Source organism: Muntiacus reevesi, chromosome 3 (genome assembly GCF_963930625.1).
Source record: "Muntiacus reevesi chromosome 3, mMunRee1.1, whole genome shotgun sequence".
Classification (NCBI taxonomy): Eukaryota; Metazoa; Chordata; class Mammalia; order Artiodactyla; family Cervidae; genus Muntiacus; species Muntiacus reevesi.
The window spans coordinates 72,535,836-72,547,313 of NC_089251.1; the positions used below are offsets into that span (position 1 = coordinate 72,535,836).

The window sequence follows — 11,478 nt, forward strand, 5'->3', positions numbered from 1 at the left end:
AGGTATCCCACAATTTTTAAAAGTTCCCTTTCCCTTTATGCTAGTTCATTTTTATGAACGACCTATGTTAGTACCTATTTTTGTTAACAACAACAAGAATCCAGAGAGGATTTTTGATTTTACAGAAAATGGTGAAAAGCTAAAATAGCCTTAAGCGTTTGTTTCACAGGGAGCAGTTAAAGAGGTGGAGTTTCACCCTGAGTAGTGACAGTGGCACCACCAAGCCCCCTCCCCAGGAACTACATTCAGCATCTCAGCCTCAAGCTTTGAAGCCATAGCTTTGAACTGCATCTGTGAGTATCTGTGCTTTATCTTGATGTATTTTTTTCATCCGTGAGCAAGATGTGTCCTAAGGTAATTGCTTCTTTGATTTACACAATATTGGCTTCAAAAGGTTTCATAGGAACATTCTAATTCCCAAAAGCAGGGGAAATGTGTATACAGTCCAGACTAAGAATGTCTTGAGGGTGCAGCAGAAATACTTGGAAGGCTTGTTAAAGCACAGATTGCTGGGCTTTACCCCCAGAATATCTGACTCAGTAGGTTGTGACCCAGGAATTTGCATTTTTTAACCAGCTCTCAGGTGATGCTAATGTTGCTGGTCCAGAATAGAATAGAACAGAAACAGAGATCTCATTCAGCTGTGAGAAACCCGCTCTTTCTTTCTCTTATTAAGTTCATAACTGACCCCAGGGATGGACTTACGAGTAGTGTACTACTACTAGATATTTTAAATATTTAAACACGTACTCTCATACTGCCCCACAAAGAATTTGCAGAGGTAGTAATATTTGAAGAGAAATCAAAAAAGTTCTCTGGTAATTACTAATCCATTTTTTTGGCTATTAAAAGCTTATCAAGGCCTTTATTACAAAAGTTATATATAATGCAATTTTACTCCTTGGAGGAAAGAGAATCCTAAGCTTGATGGGGGAGAGAAGATAGTGAAGGAAGACTGCAATAAGGACATGCAAAATTACTGACTTAGTATTTACTGAGAACTGCCTGGGTTCTGACCCTCAGGGTTTTGATTCCTGAGAGCCCAGGAATGCTGGGATGTCTTTAGTTATTGGTGGTTCTGTTCCCCGTCTCCACTTGCACTAATTATACCCTGACCCTCCAAACTGAGCATGTACTGTAACCTCTTCTATTCCCCTGTTCAAGTTCCTCTTTGATCCACACTCTGCCTCCCTGGTTTTCAGCTGTGTCATCTGTAAAGTGGGAGAGAAGGATGGGGGAAAACACAAAACCCAACTTGGATATTTGGTCACTGGGACTTCTACACTAATCCCCTGACTTTGGGGCAGAGCAGCACAAAGGCTGGTAAACCTCAGCTCTGCTCTGGAACACCCAGCCTCCAAAAGGGACCGAAGGAAAGCTAGTTGGCTCTTCCTCATTTGCCTTATGGGGTCAACCTGGTGCAGAGAAAAAGAGACCTGGAACTGAGAATTAGCCATCGTAGGTATTAAGTGAGAATAACTCAACAAAACACTGCACAGTCTAAAAGTTGAGTCATGTTTTATTCTGGGACCATACAGAGGACTATAGTCTGGGAGATAACCTCTCAGATAGTTTTTTTGGGACTGTTCAAAAAGGTAAGAAAGGAGCCAGGGTAAGTAGTTTTTGCTGGGAAAAAAAAGAACAAAATGTAGTCAAACATCAAAAGATTACTGCTAGTCACACACACAAAACCAGACATCTCGAGTTTATGATTTCAATGCTTTTCTATGTATGGGAAGATACAAGAGTCTGGGTTCACCTAAATTATTCCTTTGATATACATCTTAACTGTCTAAGGCTAGCATGCTATTTTTTCTTCATCCTGAGTTCCCCTCAGGGTATGCTGTCAGGGGCGGCTGCAGTGGCTGATGGCCTGATGGTGTGCAATGTTCCTTGTGCACATTGGTGTGGTCCCAGTTCTACTTTCTACCTTCTATGAGATTGGAGGCAATCAGTTCACCTACTGGGGACTTCTTGCTGCCTCATCTGTTACACAGAGTTAGCTACTGCAAGGTGCTGTTTGGAGGATAAAAAGGGAGAATGGAAGTGAAAGCACATGGTACTTATCAGAGTGTTTGTATTATATTGGGACCCATCAGCGCATCATACTTCCAGAATATTGTCACTGAGAAGGAACACTCCTACCCCACTATATAAATGTCATCAAACACTGTAAAACACACCCAAATAAACTAGGATGTATTTGTGCTCATAAAGAAAGATATAGCAGAAGCTCAGTTGGAAATCCAATCCAGGTTGGTTCCAGAAACACATTTATTCTGAATTTTGTATCCACGATTCCCCTACGCCTCATATATATCCCACCATCCAGTTCAGCCCCTGGGTCATATTCTTATTCTCAAGCTCATAATCCCCAAACTCGAGGGAAAATATCCTTGCGGGGTTCCAACTCTCAAAAGGAAGAGAGATTTCCAGTTGTAAGGACAATACCCCTAGACCCTGGCACCTTCTAAAGGAGAAATCTCTTGTAAGCTGTACTTTTCTGTAAGCAGCGGTCCTTGGCCAATCCAGAACTAAGGAACTCTCCTGCCCTCACTGTACATTTAGAAATGTATTTTGGGTTGTTTTGTGGTTTTACAATAAGCATGCCTGACTTTAGTAAGCAGAGGAGCCAAGGATCTTTTTTTTTTAGCTTTGAAAATACTATCGGTAGAACATTAGTCAAAATTGTTACTGTATTCTTTTGTTGATCTTCTGCTTTGAAGTATTCATATATAATGGGGAATACTTCATATATATGAAGTATTCATATACAATATTTTGAGAGTACTAAACCTATGTATTTTCATCCTCTGTAACTCATAGATCTTAGAGTTACTGAGGCTTCACCATCAACCCAGACCAAGGTAGAGAAGATACTCCTTTAGCCATTTTTCATGAGGCCTGGTGTCCCCCAGGATAGGAGGCTATGATGAGGATCGTTCAATCTGAAGAGGTATAAGTGTGGGAAAGGAAGGACAGTAGATCCAGAGGGAGACGGAGATGCTCAGATGCCAATGCCAGAGTTCCAGTCCCTCCTTCCTGGCTGAACTTCAAGGTGAGGAGACTATCGAGACATCTGGTTGGGCACTGGGGAGCCCAAGTTAATTGAATTTGGTGACTCCATTCCCAGGGCATGATTTGGAGAGGCTGCAGGCCTCTGGAAGCCCAGCCTTTAGCTTCTCTATATCCGGTCTAGGAAAATGATGGTGTGGTCTCAGAGAAGGCAGGAGAGCAGAGGCAGTTCTCTATGGCCTGTGTGTGGCATAGAGAGATATAGGAGTTCCCAACTGCCTTAGTGAGGTACCAGAAAGGGGCTTAGGTCTGAATGAACAGCCAATCTGGAGTCAGGATGGAAAAAACCTCCATAGGTAGTACTTTTTCAAATCAGAAGGAAGTGTCTGAGAACTCAGACTCCACATGTGTGTGACAGTGAGCGACAAAAGATTGGGTGAGACCAGTCCAGCGGCCAGGCTAGGAAGCAGGAGACATGTGGATCTGAGTCCTCCTCTCTCCTGGTGCCATGAAGTCATATAAGCTTCCACTTTCCCCAAATGCAGCAACAATAACCTAAATGAGAGTGGTAGAGGAAATGGAGAGAACTGAGGTTTTTTTTTTTTTGAGTACTCCCTATGACTTTACTTTTTTCTTTAACGTAAAATTTTAATTTGTTTTCAGTTATGCCAAACTCTTTTGTTTTTAACCTACATAGGTGTCTTTTTATTTTATTGGGATAATACAATATTATGTTGGTTTCTGCCACATATCAACATGAGTCAGCCAGAGGTATACATATGTCCCTTCCCTCATGAAACTCCCTCCCACCTCCCAGCCCATCCCACCACTCTAGGTTGTCACAGAGTACCAGATTTGGGTTCCCTGAATCAAACAGCAAATTCCCATTGGCTATCTATTTTGAACTGAGCATTTTACAAATTCAGAGTCATTCAAAAGAGATTATTTAAGTGGCATAGATGGAGATACTGGTGATTTGAAAATGTAAAGATTATTTTCTTCTCTCATTACTCATGGGTTGAAAATCTGAAGACAAGATTAGATCAGTTATGGAAAGATAAAGAAGTTTTATTTCCTTTGTACAACTGAGTAGTGCAAAGTGTAAAAGCTCAATGCTGCTCAACATAAGTGCTATTTGTTGAATGATATCAATCGTTTGTCCCTTGGTTTTGTGTGTTTTCTTGATTTGCACAATATCCAGTCCTAGAGTTCTTGAAAAACTAATCAGTACACTTAGTAACATCATAGCCCAGTTACTGCTATGACCACAGTTCTGATTCTGAGTCACCAGGCTCCACACCTGGTCTGAAGTTCTAAAGGTACTTGGAAGACCTCTGTGAGCTGTCATTAAAATATTTTGCCCAGTTTTATCGTCTCGGCTTTATATCCTTCCAGCAGAAATACCCCCAAATTGTGAGAGTCCCCAGTTTTAAAAAGTAGTTTGCAGAGTGTTTTATATGTGTTATGTCATATCATCCCAACAACTGTCAGTTAAGATGGAAAAAATGGTAGTAGTTCCATTTTATAGTAAAAACAAAAATCAATTCTCAGAAGCTTAAGTGTTGTCAGGACCCAGTCATGAAGAGGAAGCAAACTAGGTCCTTCAACAGAACGAATTCATTTTAGGGGACTGGTTGCAGGCATCTATGTACACAAACTGTTCATATCAACTTGTGAAATTCAGCAATGCCATGTAGGCAGTTAAAAATTATACATGGTGAATGATCTATATTACAAAAATCAGTACACATTACAAATCAAGTTTCTTATTGTTTTCCTGGAGCATTGGTTATTAAATATTTACCAGTCCATCACCCATTATATGTACTAGAGGACTGGGGAAAAAGGGAACAATGATGTAGCAGAGATAATAACTGGATTAAGCAGTTACCATCCCAGGACCAGGAAACAAAGGAAAGAGACTGGATTATAAAAACCTAGGATGTCAGAGGAGGGGCCCCCAGAGCCCAGGCTCAGTCTGCAGAGGGGTGGCTGCACCCTTGGTGCGCATACAGCTGAGGGGCACAATGATACTATATAGAGATACTAAAGGAACATGGGGGCCACAACCTACCACTGATGCTGGGGTGAAACTGATAGGGATAGCAAGCCAACAGAAAGCCTTCCTTCTCCTCCTGCCTTGAATCTCCCTCCAGCACCCCTACTGACAGAGCTTAACAGACAGCAGCAGCAAAGAGTTTGCAGAGTCCCCAGCTGCAGTATTTTAAAGTCACATATAGAAGATGGTTTGGGGTGAGAGACAATAGCTTAAAAACTAGAATATTAAGGGACTTACCAAAGGTTACGTAGCGTCATCTGCCTCATTCCCTGTGATATTTCGGTGCCTAGGCAATCCTTGGTGTATAATATGCACTCAATAAGCAATTGCAGGGGCATCCCTGCTGGCTCAGAAGGTAAAGAATCTGCCTTCAAAGCAGGAGACCATGGTTCAATCCCTGGGTCTGGAAGATCCCCTGAAGAAAAGTGAAAGTGAAAGTCCCTCAGTCATGTCTGGCTCTTTGTGACCCCATGGACTGTAGCCGGCCAGACTCCTCCATCCATGGAATTCTCCAGGCCAGAATACTGCAGTGGGTAGCCATTCCCTTCTCCAGGGGTTCTTCCCAACCCAGGGATCGAACCCAGGTCTCCCGCATTGCAGGCAGATTCTTTACTATCTGAAATTACCTGGAGAAGGGAATGGCAACCAATTCCAGCATTCTTGCCTGGAGAAGCACATGAACAGAGAAGCCTGGTGGGCTACAGTCCATGGGTAGAGAGTCAGTCACGACTGAGCGACTAAGGGACACGCACAAGCAATTGTGGAAGGAAGGAAAGAAGCCAGGCCAGACTAGCCCAGCACACATCTAAAGGCAGGAAGAGGTGAGCACCATCACAGCATCACGTATGTCCTTAGACTTGACCCTGTTGTCTCCCAGTGGTGCTGTGGGCGCCACCCGAAGGAGGCGCTACAAGCTGGTGCTTAGCAGAAATGATCTGTATTCAAATCCCAGCCCCACTCTTTAAGACTTGTGTGGCCTTGGGCAAACAAATTACTCAACATCTCTAAACCTTGGTTTCTTCTTCTGTAAAATGAAGATAATAATAGTGTGTAAGGCTTAAATGGGCTTCCCTGGTAGCTCAGAATGTAAAGAATCTGCCTGAAATGCAGGAGGAAACCCAGGTTTGATCCCTGGGTCTGGAAGATCTCTTGGAGAAGGGAATGGCTACCCACTCCAATATTCTTGCCTGGAGAATTCTATGGACAAAGGAGTACACAACCTTGGTTTAAACGAGGTAAATAGGCTTAAATAAGGCAATCAATTGTTTGTGGCACAAATTCAATCAAAGCTCTCTGTTACTCTCACCCCAGACCCCAGAAGGGTGGGCAGATAAATGGCCAACTGAAGCCAGTGACCCCATTGTTCTGGGCTTCCCCTTCTGCTTCCCAGCGCTGGCCAACACCCGGACTGGAGGAATAGAGATCTGCCAGGGGCTGCCGCAGTCAGGCTAGAGGCTGGAAATGGAAGACAGGCTTAGCCAGGTCGTTTCGGCAGCCCCCAAACACGGCATACCTCAGGGCGATCAGGAGATGAGAATCTGTGTGTTTTCCAACAGCTCTACGTTTCAAAGCAAGTTCACTCCCGACTGAGACAAACGCGGGTGTGGCGGTTCCTTGCATTCAAAACAAAAGAAAAGAAAACAAAGAGAACCCCCGCCGCCAACCCCCGGAAGGCCCGCAGACCTTTTCCCAGGCAAAATGTGCCGCGAAAGAGGGGAGGGGGGGGGGCGCCTTTTGTGGCTGCTGCCCGGATTTGGAGCCTAGGAGCACGTCTAAACAACAACAACAACAACAACAACAACCGCATCCCTCTCGGGGGCTCAGGTCAGAAGTCTCACGCCTCAAAGCTCGGGGCCGGGGGACGGGGCGGGCCGGGTCCCAGCCTCTCTCCCAGCGGGTCCCGGGCCAGGCTGAACGCGCCCCGCCCGGGGAAGCACCCGCTCCCCCTGCCGGAATCCCGGGAATGTCGCCGGTACGGGAAGCATCTGGATGGTCCTCTAGGCAGAGGGAGGGGGTCAAACCTGGAATTTCTCGGGTGCTTTTGCACAAATTCCCCTCGAGCTTTTCAAGTCCTGTAAAGTCGAAACCTATGAGAGTAAGAGGGTGGCCGCCCTACTTCCCCCGGCATACTTTCTCGCGGCAAAGGCTCCCAATCCCCGCTCTGCGAGCACCCAAACTCCCCTTTCCCTGGCTCGAAGGATCCCTTCTTTGTGTCTGAGGGAGGAAGCCCTTCCCCGCCTGGAAACCCACAGGGCCGGCCCGGGCAGGTGTTTCCAGCTGGATTGTCGCCATCTTGTGGCGGGATTGGGTGGCCACGCTGGCCCATCGGCCAGACCAGCCCGCCTCTAACTATTTTAGGTCTCAAAAGTACTGTTCCTTCTTTCCCCCAGCCACCTAGGAATGGAAAATTTTAAATCCGTGGAGAAGGAGTTGAACTCTGAGGCGCCTGTCCCCTCCACGCTCACCTGCATGCACGATGTCTTTCTAAACGCATTCAAGTGTTAGCTGGAGAGACCAGCTTTCCTAAGGGCTCTGCCTCCTGAGGCGCCAAAACCAACCTGAAGAAGATGCCAGTCCCCCACCAACTTCCCATGATGCGAACTAATGATTAACAAGACAGAGTCCTGTTCCTACTGGTTAGTAATGTCATTATGCTTGATGAGTATTATTAAAGGACCCCTGTTATTAAAGACTCCCTGTTATTATTATTCAGCATTCGTATTCTGTTTTTTTCAAAACACTCAGGTTATTATCTCCTTGGGTTTTCCAAACACTCCAGAGAGGCAGGCAGGTGACAACTTCATTTTATAAAATAGGGAAACTGAGGCACTGTAATTAGTGGCAAGTTCATGGATTGATGAGTCAACAGTAGTCATTTCTTCCTAGATGATTACTGTCTTACTCTAAAGTGTCATAGATGCCAGTAGATGGTAAATAGACACCCTAACCTGGAAAACTAGTTTCTCTCACCCACTTTTATGACCTATTGTAATCACATTAGAAATCCATCCCAGAAGTTTTAAAACTTACTATTCGTATGCTCATTGCATTGAGCATGTGGGTGTTGTTAATTGCATTTTATTTTATTTTTACAAGGCAAACACAACCCATTTAAAAAAAAAAAGCAAGGGTGTTACAATCAGTAAACCAGATGTATCTTGATTTGGAGAATAAACTGGTTTTCAAGACACTCGTTCATTATGAAAATACCCTATTCAGTAGACATTAGCAAGCATAAAAAAGACCAATAAAAAACTGACCATCTTATTTTAAACTCTGTTATCTTCTCAGAGACATGAAGAGCTGTTTTCTGCTTTCAGACTTTACTTCTTTTCAAAAAAGTCTTCAGTCTTATTAGTAGGTGCACTCATTACCAGAGGGCCTTAAGTTTCTTCAATAACTTTTTTCTTTCCAAAAGAGACAACAAAAGAAATTCCTTTGCTCTGCTCATAGAAAGCCACCGTATAATACAGTCCCCTTTCCCCTCTTTATTCCCCCTCCCTCGCCAACGAAATGGATTCTGTCATTCTGGAAGCCTCCAGTGGGAAGCCCTGGTTGGGTTTGAATTCGGAGCTGAGTCAGCAAGGAGACATAGGAGGATGTGAGAGGCATGTCCTCTCCCCAGTTGCTGAGTTAGCCTAACCCCCAGTAGAGCTATAAAGTTGAAGAAGTTTGTCCTTGGAGCTCTCCCAAACAACATTTAGTGCTCTCTTTTTATCCAGTTCTCACCCAAAATAACACATTTCTAAATGTACATGTTTAAAGAAGTTAAGGAAGTTGTTTGCTGGTCTGGGGGAAATCAGGCTAGACTTCTCAGCCAACCTTCCATTATATTCATTCAACTCATTCATTCACTCAGAAGGGATGTATTTATAAACTGTATTAATAAACACTCTTGATGGGCCTATGATAAGCAAAGCACTTTAAATTCACCTTTCCTATGCATCAAAGCTTTAAGACAGATTCTCATTATCCCCACTTTACAGGTGAGGAAACGAAAGTTTAAAAAAAGCTCAAATAACCTGCTCTCAGTCACACAAGTAGAGGTAGAACTAGGATAGGACTGACTATAAGGTCATGACTTCTGTGTACTCAGAAATATGAAGCTCCCTTCACCATCTGAATTCCTGCAAGTAGGAAAATAAGACTTGGGAGAGTGGTAGGTAAATAGGAAATGAGTTGAAAAACAACAGAGTGACAAAATATTCCCTGTCAGTGGGGAAAGGGTCCTGTGCACACACCTGACATTTACTGTGTCTATGGAGTGGACTCCTGCAGGCCAGCCAGCCTCATCCTTTTGTCTCTGTCTTAGGCCAGCTGGACAAGGTGGGATAGGATGACGAATCAAGAGAGAAGTATGCATGCGAAATTGCTTCAGTCGTGTCCAGCTCTTTGCAACCCTACAGACCGTAGCCCACCAGTCTCATCTGTCCATGGGAGTCTCCAGGCAAGAATACTGGAGTGGATTGCCATGCCCGCCTCCAGGGGATCTTCCAGAGCCAGGGATCGAATCTCAGTTTCTTGTCACTTGCAGGTGGGTTCTTTACCACTAGTGCTATCTGGGGAGCATATGACTCCCCAAACTCTTTCTGACTCTTTCAACTTCCAACCAGTAGGGAAAAGGGTTCTCCAAGGAAATCCCAGCCTTCATCATATACAAAGAGTGCCCAAAGCCCTAGACAATCCTAGTTGAAAAAAATATGTAGGTCCTTACTAGTGTGGTAAGTGGGAATTTTTCCAGGCAGTACAGTATACACTGAATAATAAAAGGGTGACATAACAATGGGGGCTGTGACTTCCACTCAATTGTGAGATTTAAGAAATTGATAGGAAATTGACAGGCAATAAGCAGCATTATTTGAGAGTACTACTCTGGAGTCAAGCTGCCTGAATTGATATCCCAGCACCATCACTTATTAGCTCTATGAACTTCAGCAAGAAATTTGGCCTATCTGTGCCTCTGTTTCTTCATCTGTAAAATGGGAGTAATTATAGTTACCTGCCTCATAAGTTGATGTGAAGATTATATGAGTTAATGTATGTGCTTAGAATAGTGTCTGGTCCATGGTTTAACACAATGCAAATATTAGTATTTACTATCATTATAATAAAAAGAAACTTTTCAATCAAATTTATCTGGGCTTCTATGACAGCTAGGTGGTCCTGGATAAGTTATCCAACCTCCTTGAGCCTCAGTGTCCTCATCTATAAAATAGAGTGATAATACCTGTGCAAGCAGGGGCATTGTAAGGAGTGAGATAATGTGCATGAAAATACTCACCACAATATTGGTGTTAATAGTATATAGCATTAATAGTAGCTCAGTAAATTCCAATTTCCTTTCTTTCTTTAACATTAATGAATTGTTTGGAGTGTGTTTAGTGGTAGCAAAAGAATAGTAAAAGTGAAAATATGTGTAATCTATAATATATATTTTATAATTAAGCTATGTAAATTAAAGTATCTTTTATATTAAAAAGAGAACTCTGTGGCTTGCAGGGATGTCATAGCACCCAGACATAAAATGGCATCCAAGCAGGCCTGTTCCTCAGGAAAACTGTGAGGCATGTCAACAGCAGGTCTGCCCCCAGTTTTCTGTTCAATGTTTTGCTGTGGTTCAACCTTGCCTTCCTCTTCAGATTGTCTGAAGGCAGGGTCTTTGGGAGGAGTGGGGAATGGGATGAGAAAAGGGACTTGAAACGACTCACCCAGGGGGTCCCAGAGCTCACAATTGCTTCAACCCCTTTCCTTTTTCCTTGAAGTCAGGGTCTGAAGTCTGAGGGACTGCATCAGGGCTGAGTGGAAGGAGAGGCTCAGCTTGGGTTTCTGGCACTCTAAGATACCCTGGACCAGATGCGGGTCCAGAGGATCCTTGCTCCCTGCTCCTCAAAGGGCAGCATCAACAACATCTAGGGTCTTGTTAGAAATGCAGAATCTCAGCTTCCACTCAAAACCTAGAGAATCAGAGTATGTGTTTTAACAAGATTCCTGGGAGATTTGGATGCATGTCAAAGTTTGGGAAGCATTGAGTTAGAACCCACGAAGCCTGTGTGGTCTGAATGAATGTGGGATTGGGACATCTGCTTTAAAGTGTGTGTTTCCTCTTCATTTCTTTTTCCCTTGAACCCACACTGTGTGCCTTATATGGAAAAGGCAGTGGCTTGCTATGGGGAGAGTGACCACTTTAATTGATCAGAACTCTCAAGAAGCACAAAACTGGGCAGTGGCCCAGATGACAACTGAAAACTCACTTCGTTTTTCAAATAGGGTTGTGAGAACAACAATCAGTCAGGCAGGATCTGTGGAGCACCTATTTGTGCCAGGTACCTACTATATGCAAGCCCTATGAATGACACAAAGAAATACCATAGTACTGATCTGGGACTCTTCAGGACATCTGGGCT

General features: G+C 43.8%; 1 long non-coding RNA gene across 1 annotated transcript; it reads right to left on the reverse strand.

Moving 5' to 3' along the window:
* Positions 1-1,639: 1,639 nt before the first annotated feature.
* Positions 1,640-6,719, reverse strand: LOC136162932 (uncharacterized). The gene is made up of 3 exons (XR_010662176.1): positions 6,588-6,719; positions 5,312-5,489; positions 1,640-3,570 (listed from the first exon to the last, which is right to left on the reverse strand). It is a non-coding gene; the product is annotated as an uncharacterized lncRNA (long non-coding RNA).
* Positions 6,720-11,478: the final 4,759 nt, after the last annotated feature.